Source organism: Lissotriton helveticus, chromosome 5_1, assembly GCF_964261635.1.
Source record: "Lissotriton helveticus chromosome 5_1, aLisHel1.1, whole genome shotgun sequence".
Taxonomy (NCBI): domain Eukaryota; kingdom Metazoa; phylum Chordata; class Amphibia; order Caudata; family Salamandridae; genus Lissotriton; species Lissotriton helveticus.
The window spans coordinates 1,647,619,299-1,647,634,536 of NC_136065.1; the positions used below are offsets into that span (position 1 = coordinate 1,647,619,299).

The 15,238-nt window shown below is 44.0% G+C and overlaps 16 non-coding genes across 16 annotated transcripts; 11 read left to right on the plus strand and 5 right to left on the minus strand.

The window, feature by feature from the left end:
- Positions 1-111: 111 nt before the first annotated feature.
- TRNAT-UGU (transfer RNA threonine (anticodon UGU)) lies at positions 112-183 on the plus strand. Its single transcript has one exon. It is a non-coding gene; the product is annotated as a tRNA-Thr (tRNA).
- A 1,169-nt stretch (positions 184-1,352) lies between these two features.
- On the minus strand, positions 1,353-1,447 carry TRNAI-UAU (transfer RNA isoleucine (anticodon UAU)). The gene is made up of 2 exons: positions 1,410-1,447; positions 1,353-1,388 (listed from the first exon to the last, which is right to left on the minus strand). It is a non-coding gene; the product is annotated as a tRNA-Ile (tRNA).
- Positions 1,448-1,739: 292 nt separating this feature from the next.
- On the plus strand, positions 1,740-1,821 carry TRNAS-GCU (transfer RNA serine (anticodon GCU)). Its single transcript has one exon. It is a non-coding gene; the product is annotated as a tRNA-Ser (tRNA).
- Positions 1,822-2,937: 1,116 nt separating this feature from the next.
- TRNAT-UGU (transfer RNA threonine (anticodon UGU)) lies at positions 2,938-3,009 on the plus strand. The gene has a single exon. It is a non-coding gene; the product is annotated as a tRNA-Thr (tRNA).
- Positions 3,010-4,167: 1,158 nt separating this feature from the next.
- TRNAI-UAU (transfer RNA isoleucine (anticodon UAU)) lies at positions 4,168-4,262 on the minus strand. The gene is made up of 2 exons: positions 4,225-4,262; positions 4,168-4,203 (listed from the first exon to the last, which is right to left on the minus strand). It is a non-coding gene; the product is annotated as a tRNA-Ile (tRNA).
- Positions 4,263-4,554: 292 nt separating this feature from the next.
- Positions 4,555-4,636, plus strand: TRNAS-GCU (transfer RNA serine (anticodon GCU)). Its single transcript has one exon. It is a non-coding gene; the product is annotated as a tRNA-Ser (tRNA).
- Positions 4,637-5,752: 1,116 nt separating this feature from the next.
- On the plus strand, positions 5,753-5,824 carry TRNAT-UGU (transfer RNA threonine (anticodon UGU)). Its single transcript has one exon. It is a non-coding gene; the product is annotated as a tRNA-Thr (tRNA).
- A 1,168-nt stretch (positions 5,825-6,992) lies between these two features.
- Positions 6,993-7,087, minus strand: TRNAI-UAU (transfer RNA isoleucine (anticodon UAU)). Its single transcript has 2 exons — positions 7,050-7,087; positions 6,993-7,028 (listed from the first exon to the last, which is right to left on the minus strand). It is a non-coding gene; the product is annotated as a tRNA-Ile (tRNA).
- A 292-nt stretch (positions 7,088-7,379) lies between these two features.
- On the plus strand, positions 7,380-7,461 carry TRNAS-GCU (transfer RNA serine (anticodon GCU)). The gene has a single exon. It is a non-coding gene; the product is annotated as a tRNA-Ser (tRNA).
- Positions 7,462-8,577: 1,116 nt separating this feature from the next.
- Positions 8,578-8,649, plus strand: TRNAT-UGU (transfer RNA threonine (anticodon UGU)). Its single transcript has one exon. It is a non-coding gene; the product is annotated as a tRNA-Thr (tRNA).
- Positions 8,650-9,818: 1,169 nt separating this feature from the next.
- Positions 9,819-9,913, minus strand: TRNAI-UAU (transfer RNA isoleucine (anticodon UAU)). The gene is made up of 2 exons: positions 9,876-9,913; positions 9,819-9,854 (listed from the first exon to the last, which is right to left on the minus strand). It is a non-coding gene; the product is annotated as a tRNA-Ile (tRNA).
- Positions 9,914-10,205: 292 nt separating this feature from the next.
- TRNAS-GCU (transfer RNA serine (anticodon GCU)) lies at positions 10,206-10,287 on the plus strand. Its single transcript has one exon. It is a non-coding gene; the product is annotated as a tRNA-Ser (tRNA).
- Positions 10,288-11,288: 1,001 nt separating this feature from the next.
- Positions 11,289-11,360, plus strand: TRNAT-UGU (transfer RNA threonine (anticodon UGU)). The gene has a single exon. It is a non-coding gene; the product is annotated as a tRNA-Thr (tRNA).
- Positions 11,361-12,529: 1,169 nt separating this feature from the next.
- Positions 12,530-12,624, minus strand: TRNAI-UAU (transfer RNA isoleucine (anticodon UAU)). The gene is made up of 2 exons: positions 12,587-12,624; positions 12,530-12,565 (listed from the first exon to the last, which is right to left on the minus strand). It is a non-coding gene; the product is annotated as a tRNA-Ile (tRNA).
- Positions 12,625-12,916: 292 nt separating this feature from the next.
- TRNAS-GCU (transfer RNA serine (anticodon GCU)) lies at positions 12,917-12,998 on the plus strand. Its single transcript has one exon. It is a non-coding gene; the product is annotated as a tRNA-Ser (tRNA).
- A 1,116-nt stretch (positions 12,999-14,114) lies between these two features.
- TRNAT-UGU (transfer RNA threonine (anticodon UGU)) lies at positions 14,115-14,186 on the plus strand. The gene has a single exon. It is a non-coding gene; the product is annotated as a tRNA-Thr (tRNA).
- The last annotated feature ends 1,052 nt before the right edge of the window (positions 14,187-15,238 follow it).

A 15,238-nucleotide genomic window follows, 5' to 3' on the forward strand; every position in this document is an offset into this window, starting at 1 on the left:
CGCATGTAGACATTCAAATGCAACTGCATTTCCATACAGAGTCTCAAAATCATAGATATCTTCATACCGCAGTAAGAATACATGAAGCGATTTACATACTGCAGGCAGGCTGGCCTTGTAGCTCAGTGGCAGAGCACTGGTCTTGTAAACCAGGGGTCATGAGTTCAAGCCTCATCAGGGCCTTTTTATATGTGAGTTTCTGTATGTTGTTTCCAAGTCATTCTTTCTAGGAGTCACACCTTGTCTTAAGTTTGCTTATTGACAAGCTTCCCTTTCCTGCTTTCATCGTATCAAGAAGACTTCATGAAAACCATTGAACCATAAACTATCGCCTCACCCCTTCCGATCGCCTGACGAACGCCTGACAAACGCCATTCTCACCCCGCCGGGCAAGCCCTGCCGGGCAAAGCCAAATAAGCCATGCATATTTGAAGTTCCTTTGAAAGTCAGAGCGAGGACTATGACCTCTGTTCCGACTGAGTCTGCATCCACAGAAAGGATGAAATAAGGATCTAGAAATTTCACCAAGGAGATGTGAACTTCATCCCCCTTAAAATACTTTTCCTCCCAGATGCCCCGGCTCTTAGTCAAATGAGGTTAATCTTCAAAACCCCACCCCCACTAACCATAAATATCCGACTCTCCTGCTGTCCATTCAAATGATACAAGGTATCTTGTACATAGAGAGAATGTGAGAAAAAGCAGAATCGCTTCATAGATTTGGTGACCTTGGATGGGTGGGCTGGATAAAGAAGTGAACCTGATTTTGGGAAAAGGAGTATCGTGATGGGTATGAGGAAAAGAGAACATGGACCACATTCACAAGTTAGAGAAATAAATATATTAGGTTGAATGGTTTTAAAAAGTTAACTTTGAGCATGAATTGTTTTTTTAAACTGTAAAGAATAAAAAAAATCAATGTGGGATTGGAGGCACAATCTGAGCAGAAAGCACCATAAGCTGCTATGGTGCAACTCTTATGTTGACTAGAAACATTAATATGATGACGCTCTTCTTTTGATATGTCTTTCAGTTAAATTTTACTGTAAGTAGCTGATACAGCACTGTTTGCAGCTCCTCAGTATATGGTTATCCCGTGACAACAATGTTTTCATCATATTTATTATTCTACAAATGTATTTTTAAATGCACTGATGTGGTGTTTGCATGCTATGCAAGACGGCACATCATGGAATGTTTATAAGGAGCATCGAATAGGATTGTGATATTTGCACCTGGAAGAGTCGGACACGCAGATCCTGAAAAGAAGTAAAAACTCTCTAGCAAGGGCCGTCTTTCCCCTGAGTTTAATCTTTAGTTTTAGTGAAATGGTTTATGAAAAACCAGTAAGCTGCTCCAGGTGAGGCTCGAACTCACAACCTCGGCATGCCTCAATGCAAGTACTGCTGTATAAGTACCGCGCGCTAACCGATTGCGCCACTGGAGCTCACTGTTCTCATACCTCCCCAGTTGAGCCATCTAGAGCTGACCAAGTAGATACTGGTACTGCTCCCTTATTCACTGTGCAAGATCGACTCACATGCTAGCATGTTATCATGACTATTAAAAACTACAGTCCTAATGGAACAGATTTGATAATTCTGCTATATCATGTGCTCTGTCTATTGAACACCACATATATTTGCCAGTTCTGACACAGTCTAGGAGAAACTTATGATTATTTGTAATTAGCACATCGTAAGAATTTCCTAAAAAATGAAACATAGTCACCTAAGGCAGACGAGGTGGCCGAGTGGTTAAGGCGATGGACTGCTAATCCATTGTGCTCTGCACGCGTGGGTTCGAATCCCACCTTCGTCGGAACGCCATCAGACACTCTTTTGAAGGTGGGCATGTCTCGTAGTACAATTACACTCTCTTTCAAGACACAGCCATAATCCACTAGAAGGGCCCAACTGACTATTCCATTTTGGCAATTATGTCAAATTAAGGGAAGTGTTTTGTGCTTAATTGAAATTAGATCTTTCATGAAGTGTCCAGAGGATTGCCTTTCCCTCACTCCTGGCCTTCTAACTAACCCTGGTCGTAGTGGGCGTAGTGGGGCTCCGCGGAGCTACGCGGAGTGGGCGAGAAGCTACGCCCACTCCCGCACTCCGCGTAGCCCCACTACGCACCTCCCTCCCGCTCTCCCCTACATACATTATTTAAGCAACTACCCTTAATAAAACAATTTTAAAGCACTTACCGTGTCCGGGGCTCGTCCGGGGCTCCCTCTTAGAATAGCGTCGTCCTGGATACCAATGCGCATGCGCGGGAGGCCGCGCATGCGCATTGGTATCCAGGAAGGGACGCTATTCCAAGAGGGAGCCCCGGAAGAGCCCCGGACATGGTAAGTGCTTTAAAAATTGTTTTATTAAGGTTAGTTGCTTAAATAATGTATGTAGGGGAGGGCGGGAGGGAGGCGGGTGGCGGCCGAATCGGCTACGCACACGGAGTGGGCGTAGTGTTGCCGGCTACGCTGTCTACGCAAAATGCCTAGAAGGCAACACTACGCCTACTCCGTGGGCGTAGCCGATTCGGACGCCCAGGGTTACTTCTAACCAGTTTGGATAGATAGACTGATAAGAAAGCAGCTCTTACTCCTAAAGTTTCAGCCATCTCAAGTGTATGACTGTTGACATATGTCTGCCCCACAGAGACAGATCACTTCTAATAAGTGAGTTCTCTATCTGTCACTGATTGTGGACATACTAACTAGAGCTATCAGTATGGTCATAAATGTGAATACTCTTATGTTCTCAAATCAAAATGGAGTTTTTCCTACTTCCAAGAAAAGTGTCTTAAGCATGCTCTTCAATTTGTGCACGCATGTAGACATTCAAATGCAACTGCATTTCCATACAGAGTCTCAAAATCATAGATATCTTCATACCGCAGTAAGAATACATGAAGCGATTTACATATTGCAGGCAGGCTGGCCTTGTAGCTCAGTGGCAGAGCACTGGTCTTGTAAACCAGGGGTCATGAGTTCAAGCCTCATCAGGGCCTTTTTATATGTGAGTTTCTGTATGTTGTTTCCAAGTCATTCTTTCTAGGAGTCACACCTTGTCTTAAGTTTGCTTATTGACAAGCTTCCCTTTCCTGCTTTCATCGTATCAAGAAGACTTCATGAAAACCATTGAACCATAAACTATCGCCTCACCCCTTCCGATCGCCTGACAAACGCCATTCTCACCCCGCCGGGCAAGCCCTGCCGGGCAAAGCCAAATAAGCCATGCATATTTGAAGTTCCTTTGAAAGTCAGAGCGAGGACTATGACCTCTGTTCCGACTGAGTCTGCATCCACAGAAAGGATGAAATAAGGATCTAGAAATTTCACCAAGGAGATGTGAACTTCATCCCCCTTAAAATACTTTTCCTCCCAGATGCCCCGGCTCTTAGTCAAATGAGGTTAATCTTCAAAACCCCACCCCCACTAACCATAAATATCCGACTCTCCTGCTGTCCATTCAAATGATACAAGGTATCTTGTACATAGAGAGAATGTGAGAAAAAGCAGAATCGCTTCATAGATTTGGTGACCTTGGATGGGTGGGCTGGATAAAGAAGTGAACCTGATTTCGGGAAAAGGAGTATCGTGATGGGGATGAGGAAAAGAGAACATGGACCACATTCACAAGTTAGAGAAATAAATATATTAGGTTGAATGGTTTTAAAAAGTTAACTTTGAGCATGAATTGTTTTTTTAAACTGCAAAGAATAAAAAAAATCAATGTGGGATTGGAGGCACAATCTGAGCAGAAAGCACCATAAGCTGCTATGGTGCAACTCTTATGTTGACTAGAAACATTAATATGATGACGCTCTTCTTTTGATATGTCTTTCAGTTAAATTTTACTGTAAGTAGCTGATACAGCACTGTTTGCAGCTCCTCAGTATATGGTTATCCTGTGACAACAATGTTTTCATCATATTTATTATTCTACAAATGTATTTTTAAATGCACTGATGTGGTGTTTGCATGCTATGCAAGACGGCACATCATGGAATGTTTATAAGGAGCATCGAATAGGATTGTGATATTTGCACCTGGAAGAGTCGGACACGCAGATCCTGAAAAGAAGTAAAAACTCTCTAGCAAGGGCCGTCTTTCCCCTGAGTTTAATCTTTAGTTTTAGTGAAATGGTTTATGAAAAACCAGTAAGCTGCTCCAGGTGAGGCTCGAACTCACAACCTCGGCATGCCTCAATGCAAGTACTGCTGTATAAGTACCGCGCGCTAACCGATTGCGCCACTGGAGCTCACTATTCTCATACCTCCCCAGTTGAGCCATCTAGAGCTGACCAAGTAGATACTGGTACTGCTCCCTTATTCACTGTGCAAGATCGACTCACATGCTAGCATGTTATCATGACTATTAAAAACTACAGTCCTAATGGAACAGATTTGATAATTCTGCTATATCATGTGCTCTGTCTATTGAACACCACATATATTTGCCAGTTCTGACACAGTCTAGGAGAAACTTATGATTATTTGTAATTAGCACATCGTAAGAATTTCCTAAAAAATGAAACATAGTCACCTAAGGCAGACGAGGTGGCCGAGTGGTTAAGGCGATGGACTGCTAATCCATTGTGCTCTGCACGCGTGGGTTCGAATCCCACCTTCGTCGGAACGCCATCAGACACTCTTTTGAAGGTGGGCATGTCTCGTAGTACAATTACAATCTCTTTCAAGACACAGCCATAATCCACTAGAAGGGCCCAACTGACTATTCCATTTTGGCAATTATGTCAAATTAAGGGAAGTGTTTTGTGCTTAATTGAAATTAGATCTTTCATGAAGTGTCCAGAGGATTGCCTTTCCCTCACTCCTGGCCTTCTAACTAACCCTGGTCGTAGTGGGCGTAGTGGGGCTCCGCGGAGCTACGCGGAGTGGGCGAGAAGCTACGCCCACTCCCGCACTCCGCGTAGCCCCACTACGCACCTCCCTCCCGCTCTCCCCTACATACATTATTTAAGCAACTACCCTTAATAAAACAATTTTAAAGCACTTACCGTGTCCGGGGCTCGTCCGGGGCTCCCTCTTAGAATAGCGTCGTCCTGGATACCAATGCGCATGCGCGGGAGGCCGCACATGCGCATTGGTATCCAGGAAGGGACGCTATTCCAAGAGGGAGCCCCGGAAGAGCCCCGGACATGGTAAGTGCTTTAAAAATTGTTTTATTAAGGTTAGTTGCTTAAATAATGTATGTAGGGGAGGGCAGGAGGGAGGCGGGTGGCGGCCGAATCGGCTACGCACACGGAGTGGGCGTAGTGTTGCCGGTTACGCTGTCTACGCAAAATGCGTAGAAGGCAACACTACGCCTACTCCGTGGGCGTAGCCGATTCGGACGCCCAGGGTTACTTCTAACCAGTTTGGATAGATAGACTGATAAGAAAGCAGCTCTTACTCCTAAAGTTTCAGCCATCTCAAGTGTATGACTGTTGACATATGTCTGCCCCACAGAGACAGATCACTTCTAATAAGTGAGTTCTCTATCTGTCACTGATTGTGGACATACTAACTAGAGCTATCAGTATGGTCATAAATGTGAATACTCTTATGTTCTCAAATCAAAATGGAGTTTTTCCTACTTCCAAGAAAAGTGTCTTAAGCATGCTCTTCAATTTGTGCACGCATGTAGACATTCAAATGCAACTGCATTTCCATACAGAGTCTCAAAATCATAGATATCTTCATACCGCAGTAAGAATACATGAAGCGATTTACATACTGCAGGCAGGCTGGCCTTGTAGCTCAGTGGCAGAGCACTGGTCTTGTAAACCAGGGGTCATGAGTTCAAGCCTCATCAGGGCCTTTTTATATGTGAGTTTCTGTATGTTGTTTCCAAGTCATTCTTTCTAGGAGTCACACCTTGTCTTAAGTTTGCTTATTGACAAGCTTCCCTTTCCTGCTTTCATCGTATCAAGAAGACTTCATGAAAACCATTGAACCATAAACTATCGCCTCACCCCTTCCGATCGCCTGACGAACGCCTGACAAACGCCATTCTCACCCCGCCGGGCAAGCCCTGCCGGGCAAAGCCAAATAAGCCATGCATATTTGAAGTTCCTTTGAAAGTCAGAGCGAGGACTATGACCTCTGTTCCGACTGAGTCTGCATCCACAGAAAGGATGAAATAAGGATCTAGAAATTTCACCAAGGAGATGTGAACTTCATCCCCCTTAAAATACTTTTCCTCCCAGATGCCCCGGCTCTTAGTCAAATGAGGTTAATCTTCAAAACCCCACCCCCACTAACCATAAATATCCGACTCTCCTGCTGTCCATTCAAATGATACAAGGTATCTTGTACATAGAGAGAATGTGAGAAAAAGCAGAATCGCTTCATAGATTTGGTGACCTTGGATGGGTGGGCTGGATAAAGAAGTGAACCTGATTTTGGGAAAAGGAGTATCGTGATGGGTATGAGGAAAAGAGAACATGGACCACATTCACAAGTTAGAGAAATAAATATATTAGGTTGAATGGTTTTAAAAAGTTAACTTTGAGCATGAATTGTTTTTTAAACTGTAAAGAATAAAAAAAATCAATGTGGGATTGGAGGCACAATCTGAGCAGAAAGCACCATAAGCTGCTATGGTGCAACTCTTATGTTGACTAGAAACATTAATATGATGACGCTCTTTTTTTGATATGTCTTTCAGTTAAATTTTACTGTAAGTAGCTGATACAGCACTGTTTGCAGCTCCTCAGTATATGGTTATCCCGTGACAACAATGTTTTCATCATATTTATTATTCTACAAATGTATTTTTAAATGCACTGATGTGGTGTTTGCATGCTATGCAAGACGGCACATCATGGAATGTTTATAAGGAGCATCGAATAGGATTGTGATATTTGCACCTGGAAGAGTCGGACACGCAGATCCTGAAAAGAAGTAAAAACTCTCTAGCAAGGGCCGTCTTTCCCCTGAGTTTAATCTTTAGTTTTAGTGAAATGGTTTATGAAAAACCAGTAAGCTGCTCCAGGTGAGGCTCGAACTCACAACCTCGGCATGCCTCAATGCAAGTACTGCTGTATAAGTACCGCGCGCTAACCGATTGCGCCACTGGAGCTCACTGTTCTCATACCTCCCCAGTTGAGCCATCTAGAGCTGACCAAGTAGATACTGGTACTGCTCCCTTATTCACTGTGCAAGATCGACTCACATGCTAGCATGTTATCATGACTATTAAAAACTACAGTCCTAATGGAACAGATTTGATAATTCTGCTATATCATGTGCTCTGTCTATTGAACACCACATATATTTGCCAGTTCTGACACAGTCTAGGAGAAACTTATGATTATTTGTAATTAGCACATCGTAAGAATTTCCTAAAAAATGAAACATAGTCACCTAAGGCAGACGAGGTGGCCGAGTGGTTAAGGCGATGGACTGCTAATCCATTGTGCTCTGCACGCGTGGGTTCGAATCCCACCTTCGTCGGAACGCCATCAGACACTCTTTTGAAGGTGGGCATGTCTCGTAGTACAATTACACTCTCTTTCAAGACACAGCCATAATCCACTAGAAGGGCCCAACTGACTATTCCATTTTGGCAATTATGTCAAATTAAGGGAAGTGTTTTGTGCTTAATTGAAATTAGATCTTTCATGAAGTGTCCAGAGGATTGCCTTTCCCTCACTCCTGGCCTTCTAACTAACCCTGGTCGTAGTGGGCGTAGTGGGGCTCCGCGGAGCTACGCGGAGTGGGCGAGAAGCTACGCCCACTCCCGCACTCCGCGTAGCCCCACTACGCACCTCCCTCCCGCTCTCCCCTACATACATTATTTAAGCAACTACCCTTAATAAAACAATTTTAAAGCACTTACCGTGTCCGGGGCTCGTCCGGGGCTCCCTCTTAGAATAGCGTCGTCCTGGATACCAATGCGCATGCGCGGGAGGCCGCGCATGCGCATTGGTATCCAGGAAGGGACGCTATTCCAAGAGGGAGCCCCGGAAGAGCCCCGGACATGGTAAGTGCTTTAAAAATTGTTTTATTAAGGTTAGTTGCTTAAATAATGTATGTAGGGGAGGGCGGGAGGGAGGCGGGTGGCGGCCGAATCGGCTACGCACACGGAGTGGGCGTAGTGTTGCCGGCTACGCTGTCTACGCAAAATGCGTAGAAGGCAACACTACGCCTACTCCGTGGGCGTAGCCGATTCGGACGCCCAGGGTTACTTCTAACCAGTTTGGATAGATAGACTGATAAGAAAGCAGCTCTTACTCCTAAAGTTTCAGCCATCTCAAGTGTATGACTGTTGACATATGTCTGCCCCACAGAGACAGATCACTTCTAATAAGTGAGTTCTCTATCTGTCACTGATTGTGGACATACTAACTAGAGCTATCAGTATGGTCATAAATGTGAATACTCTTATGTTCTCAAATCAAAATGGAGTTTTTCCTACTTCCAAGAAAAGTGTCTTAAGCATGCTCTTCAATTTGTGCACGCATGTAGACATTCAAATGCAACTGCATTTCCATACAGAGTCTCAAAATCATAGATATCTTCATACCGCAGTAAGAATACATGAAGCGATTTACATATTGCAGGCAGGCTGGCCTTGTAGCTCAGTGGCAGAGCACTGGTCTTGTAAACCAGGGGTCATGAGTTCAAGCCTCATCAGGGCCTTTTTATATGTGAGTTTCTGTATGTTGTTTCCAAGTCATTCTTTCTAGGAGTCACACCTTGTCTTAAGTTTGCTTATTGACAAGCTTCCCTTTCCTGCTTTCATCGTATCAAGAAGACTTCATGAAAACCATTGAACCATAAACTATCGCCTCACCCCTTCCGATCGCCTGACGAACGCCTGACAAACGCCATTTTCACCCCGCCGGGCAAGCCCTGCCGGGCAAAGCCAAATAAGCCATGCATATTTGAAGTTCCTTTGAAAGTCAGAGCGAGGACTATGACCTCTGTTCCGACTGAGTCTGCATCCACAGAAAGGATGAAATAAGGATCTAGAAATTTCACCAAGGAGATGTGAACTTCATCCCCCTTAAAATACTTTTCCTCCCAGATGCCCCGGCTCTTAGTCAAATGAGGTTAATCTTCAAAACCCCACCCCCACTAACCATAAATATCCGACTCTCCTGCTGTCCATTCAAATGATACAAGGTATCTTGTACATAGAGAGAATGTGAGAAAAAGCAGAATCGCTTCATAGATTTGGTGACCTTGGATGGGTGGGCTGGATAAAGAAGTGAACCTGATTTCGGGAAAAGGAGTATCGTGATGGGGATGAGGAAAAGAGAACATGGACCACATTCACAAGTTAGAGAAATAAATATATTAGGTTGAATGGTTTTAAAAAGTTAACTTTGAGCATGAATTGTTTTTTTAAACTGCAAAGAATAAAAAAAATCAATGTGGGATTGGAGGCACAATCTGAGCAGAAAGCACCATAAGCTGCTATGGTGCAACTCTTATGTTGACTAGAAACATTAATATGATGACGCTCTTCTTTTGATATGTCTTTCAGTTAAATTTTACTGTAAGTAGCTGATACAGCACTGTTTGCAGCTCCTCAGTATATGGTTATCCCGTGACAACAATGTTTTCATCATATTTATTATTCTACAAATGTATTTTTAAATGCACTGATGTGGTGTTTGCATGCTATGCAAGACGGCACATCATGGAATGTTTATAAGGAGCATCGAATAGGATTGTGATATTTGCACCTGGAAGAGTCGGACACGCAGATCCTGAAAAGAAGTAAAAACTCTCTAGCAAGGGCCGTCTTTCCCCTGAGTTTAATCTTTAGTTTTAGTGAAATGGTTTATGAAAAACCAGTAAGCTGCTCCAGGTGAGGCTCGAACTCACAACCTCGGCATGCCTCAATGCAAGTACTGCTGTATAAGTACCGCGCGCTAACCGATTGCGCCACTGGAGCTCACTATTCTCATACCTCCCCAGTTGAGCCATCTAGAGCTGACCAAGTAGATACTGGTACTGCTCCCTTATTCACTGTGCAAGATCGACTCACATGCTAGCATGTTATCATGACTATTAAAAACTACAGTCCTAATGGAACAGATTTGATAATTCTGCTATATCATGTGCTCTGTCTATTGAACACCACATATATTTGCCAGTTCTGACACAGTCTAGGAGAAACTTATGATTATTTGTAATTAGCACATCGTAAGAATTTCCTAAAAAATGAAACATAGTCACCTAAGGCAGACGAGGTGGCCGAGTGGTTAAGGCGATGGACTGCTAATCCATTGTGCTCTGCACGCGTGGGTTCGAATCCCACCTTCGTCGGAACGCCATCAGACACTCTTTTGAAGGTGGGCATGTCTCGTAGTACAATTACAATCTCTTTCAAGACACAGCCATAATCCACTAGAAGGGCCCAACTGACTATTCCATTTTGGCAATTATGTCAAATTAAGGGAAGTGTTTTGTGCTTAATTGAAATTAGATCTTTCATGAAGTGTCCAGAGGATTGCCTTTCCCTCACTCCTGGCCTTCTAACTAACCCTGGTCGTAGTGGGCGTAGTGGGGCTCCGCGGAGCTACGCGGAGTGGGCGAGAAGCTACGCCCACTCCCGCACTCCGCGTAGCCCCACTACGCACCTCCCTCCCGCTCTGCGCAATGCGCGGGAGGCCGCGCATGCGCATTGGTATCCAGGAAGGGACGCTATTCCAAGCGGGAGCCCCGGAAGAGCCCCGGACATGGTAAGTGCTTTAAAAATTGTTTTATTAAGGTTAGTTGCTTAAATAATGTATGTAGGGGAGGGCGGGAGGGAGGCGGGTGGTGGCCGAATCGGCTACGCACACGGAGTGGGCGTAGTGTTGCCGGCTACGCTGTCTACGCAAAATGCGTAGAAGGCAACACTACGCCTACTCCGTGGGCGTAGCCGATTCGGACGCCCAGGGTTACTTCTAACCAGTTTGGATAGATAGACTGATAAGAAAGCAGCTCTTACTCCTAAAGTTTCAGCCATCTCAAGTGTATGACTGTTGACATATGTCTGCCCCACAGAGACAGATCACTTCTAATAAGTGAGTTCTCTATCTGTCACTGATTGTGGACATACTAACTAGAGCTATCAGTATGGTCATAAATGTGAATACTCTTATGTTCTCAAATCAAAATGGAGTTTTTCCTACTTCCAAGAAAAGGGTCTTAAGCATGCTCTTCAATTTGTGCACGCATGTAGACATTCAAATGCAACTGCATTTCCATACAGTCTCAAAATCATAGATATCTTCATACCGCAGTAAGAATACATGAAGCGATTTACATACTGCAGGCAGGCTGGCCTTGTAGCTCAGTGGCAGAGCACTGGTCTTGTAAACCAGGGGTCATGAGTTCAAGCCTCATCAGGGCCTTTTTATATGTGAGTTTCTGTATGTTGTTTCCAAGTCATTCTTTCTAGGAGTCACACCTTGTCTTAAGTTTGCTTATTGACAAGCTTCCCTTTCCTGCTTTCATCGTATCAAGAAGACTTCATGAAAACCATTGAACCATAAACTATCGCCTCACCCCTTCCGATCGCCTGACGAACGCCTGACAAACGCCATTCTCACCCCGCCGGGCAAGCCCTGCCGGGCAAAGCCAAATAAGCCATGCATATTTGAAGTTCCTTTGAAAGTCAGAGCGAGGACTATGACCTCTGTTCCGACTGAGTCTGCATCCACAGAAAGGATGAAATAAGGATCTAGAAATTTCACCAAGGAGATGTGAACTTCATCCCCCTTAAAATACTTTTCCTCCCAGATGCCCCGGCTCTTAGTCAAATGAGGTTAATCTTCAAAACCCCACCCCCACTAACCATAAATATCCGACTCTCCTGCTGTCCATTCAAATGATACAAGGTATCTTGTACATAGAGAGAATGTGAGAAAAAGCAGAATCGCTTCATAGATTTGGTGACCTTGGATGGGTGGGCTGGATAAAGAAGTGAACCTGATTTCGGTAAAAGGAGTATCGTGATGGGGATGAGGAAAAGAGAACATGGACCACATTCACAAGTTAGAGAAATAAATATATTAGGTTGAATGGTTTTAAAAAGTTAACTTTGAGCATGAATTGTTTTTTTAAACTGTAAAGAATAAAAAAAATCAATGTGGGATTGGAGGCACAATCTGAGCAGAAAGCACCATAAGCTGCTATGGTGCAACTCTTATGTTGACTAGAAACATTAATATGATGACGCTCTTCTTTTGATATGTCTTTCAGTTAAATTTTACTGTAAGTAGCTGATACAGCACTGTTTGCAGCTCCTCAGTATATGGTTATCCCGTGACAACAATGTTTTCATCATATTTATTATTCTACAAATGTATTTTTAAATGCACTGATGTGGTGTTTGCATGCTATGCAAGACGGCACATCATGGAATGTTTATAAGGAGCATCGAATAGGATTGTGATATTTGCACCTGGAAGAGTCGGACACGCAGATCCTGAAAAGAAGTAAAAACTCTCTAGCAAGGGCCGTCTTTCCCCTGAGTTTAATCTTTAGTTTTAGTGAAATGGTTTATGAAAAACCAGTAAGCTGCTCCAGGTGAGGCTCGAACTCACAACCTCAGCATGCCTCAATGCAAGTACTGCTGTATAAGTACCGCGCGCTAACCGATTGCGCCACTGGAGCTCACTGTTCTCATACCTCCCCAGTTGAGCCATCTAGAGCTGACCAAGTAGATACTGGCACTGCTCCCTTATTCACTGTGCAAGATCGACTCACATGCTAGCATGTTATCATGACTATTAAAAACTACAGTCCTAATGGAACAGATTTGATAATTCTGCTATATCATGTGCTCTGTCTATTGAACACCACATATATTTGCCAGTTCTGACACAGTCTAGGAGAAACTTATGATTATTTGTAATTAGCACATCGTAAGAATTTCCTAAAAAATGAAACATAGTCACCTAAGGCAGACGAGGTGGCCGAGTGGTTAAGGCGATGGACTGCTAATCCATTGTGCTCTGCACGTGTGGGTTCGAATCCCACCTTCGTCGGAACGCCATCAGACACTCTTTTGAAGGTGGGCATGTCTCGTAGTACAATTACACTCTCTTTCAAGACACAGCCATAATCCACTAGAAGGGCCCAACTGACTATTCCATTTTGGCAATTATGTCAAATTAAGGAAAGTGTTTTGTGCTTAATTGAAATTAGATCTTTCATGAAGTGTCCAGAGGATTGCCTTTCCCTCACTCCTGGCCTTCTAACTAACCCTGGTCGTAGTGGGCGTAGTGGGGCTCCGCGGAGCTACGCGGAGTGGGCGAGAAGCTACGCCCACTCCCGCACTCCGCGTAGCCCCACTACGCACCTCCCTCCCGCTCTCCCCTACATACATTATTTAAGCAACTACCCTTAATAAAACAATTTTAAAGCACTTACCGTGTCCGGGGCTCGTCCGGGGCTCCCTCTTAGAATAGCGTCGTCCTGGATACCAATGCGCATGCGCGGGAGGCCGCGCATGCGCATTGGTATCCAGGAAGGGACGCTATTCCAAGAGGGAGCCCCGGAAGAGCCCCGGACATGGTAAGTGCTTTAAAAATTGTTTTATTAAGGTTAGTTGCTTAAATAATGTATGTAGGGGAGGGCGGGAGGGAGGCGGGTGGCGGCCGAATCGGCTACGCACACGGAGTGGGCGTAGTGTTGCCGGCTACGCTGTCTACGCAAAATGCGTAGAAGGCAACACTACGCCTACTCCGTGGGCGTAGCCGATTCGGACGCCCAGGGTTACTTCTAACCAGTTTGGATAGATAGACTGATAAGAAAGCAGCTCTTACTCCTAAAGTTTCAGCCATCTCAAGTGTATGACTGTTGACATATGTCTGCCCCACAGAGACAGATCACTTCTAATAAGTGAGTTCTCTATCTGTCACTGATTGTGGACATACTAACTAGAGCTATCAGTATGGTCATAAATGTGAATACTCTTATGTTCTCAAATCAAAATGGAGTTTTTCCTACTTCCAAGAAAAGTGTCTTAAGCATGCTCTTCAATTTGTGCACGCATGTAGACATTCAAATGCAACTGCATTTCCATACAGAGTCTCAAAATCATAGATATCTTCATCCCGCAGTAAGAATACATGAAGCGATTTACATACTGCAGGCAGGCTGGCCTTGTAGCTCAGTGGCAGAGCACTGGTCTTGTAAACCAGGGGTCATGAGTTCAAGCCTCATCAGGGCCTTTTTATATGTGAGTTTCTGTATGTTGTTTCCAAGTCATTCTTTCTAGGAGTCACACCTTGTCTTAAGTTTGCTTATTGACAAGCTTCCCTTTCCTGCTTTCATCGTATCAAGAAGACTTCATGAAAACCATTGAACCATAAACTATCGCCTCACCCCTTCCGATCGCCTGACGAACGCCTGACAAACGCCATTCTCACCCCGCCGGGCAAGCCCTGCCGGGCAAAGCCAAATAAGCCATGCATATTGGAAGTTCCTTTGAAAGTCAGAGCGAGGACTATGACCTCTGTTCCGACTGAGTCTGCATCCACAGAAAGGATGAAATAAGGATCTAGAAATTTCACCAAGGAGATGTGAACTTCATCCCCCTTAAAATACTTTTCCTCCCAGATGCCCCGGCTCTTAGTCAAATGAGGTTAATCTTCAAAACCCCACCCCCACTAACCATAAATATCCGACTCTCCTGCTGTCCATTCAAATGATACAAGGTATCTTGTACATAGAGAGAATGTGAGAAAAAGCTGAATCGGTTCATAGATTTGGTGACCTTGGATGGGTGGGCTGGATAAAGAAGTGAACCTGATTTCGGGAAAAGGAGTATCGTGATGGGGATGAGGAAAAGAGAACATGGACCACATTCACAAGTTAGAGAAATAAATATATTAGGTTGAATGGTTTTAAAAAGTTAACTTTGAGCATGAATTGTTTTTTTAAACTGCAAAGAATAAAAAAAATCAATGTGGGATTGGAGGCACAATCTGAGCAGAAAGCACCATAAGCTGCTATGGTGCAACTCTTATGTTGACTAGAAACATTAATATGATGACGCTCTTCTTTTGATATGTCTTTCAGTTAAATTTTACTGTAAGTAGCTGATACAGCACTGTTTGCAGCTCCTCAGTATATGGTTATCCCGTGACAACAATGTTTTCATCATATTTATTATTCTACAAATGTATTTTTAAATGCACTGATGTGGTGTTTGCATGCTATGCAAGACGGCACATCATGGAATGTTTATAAGGAGCATCGAATAGGATTGTGATATTTGCAC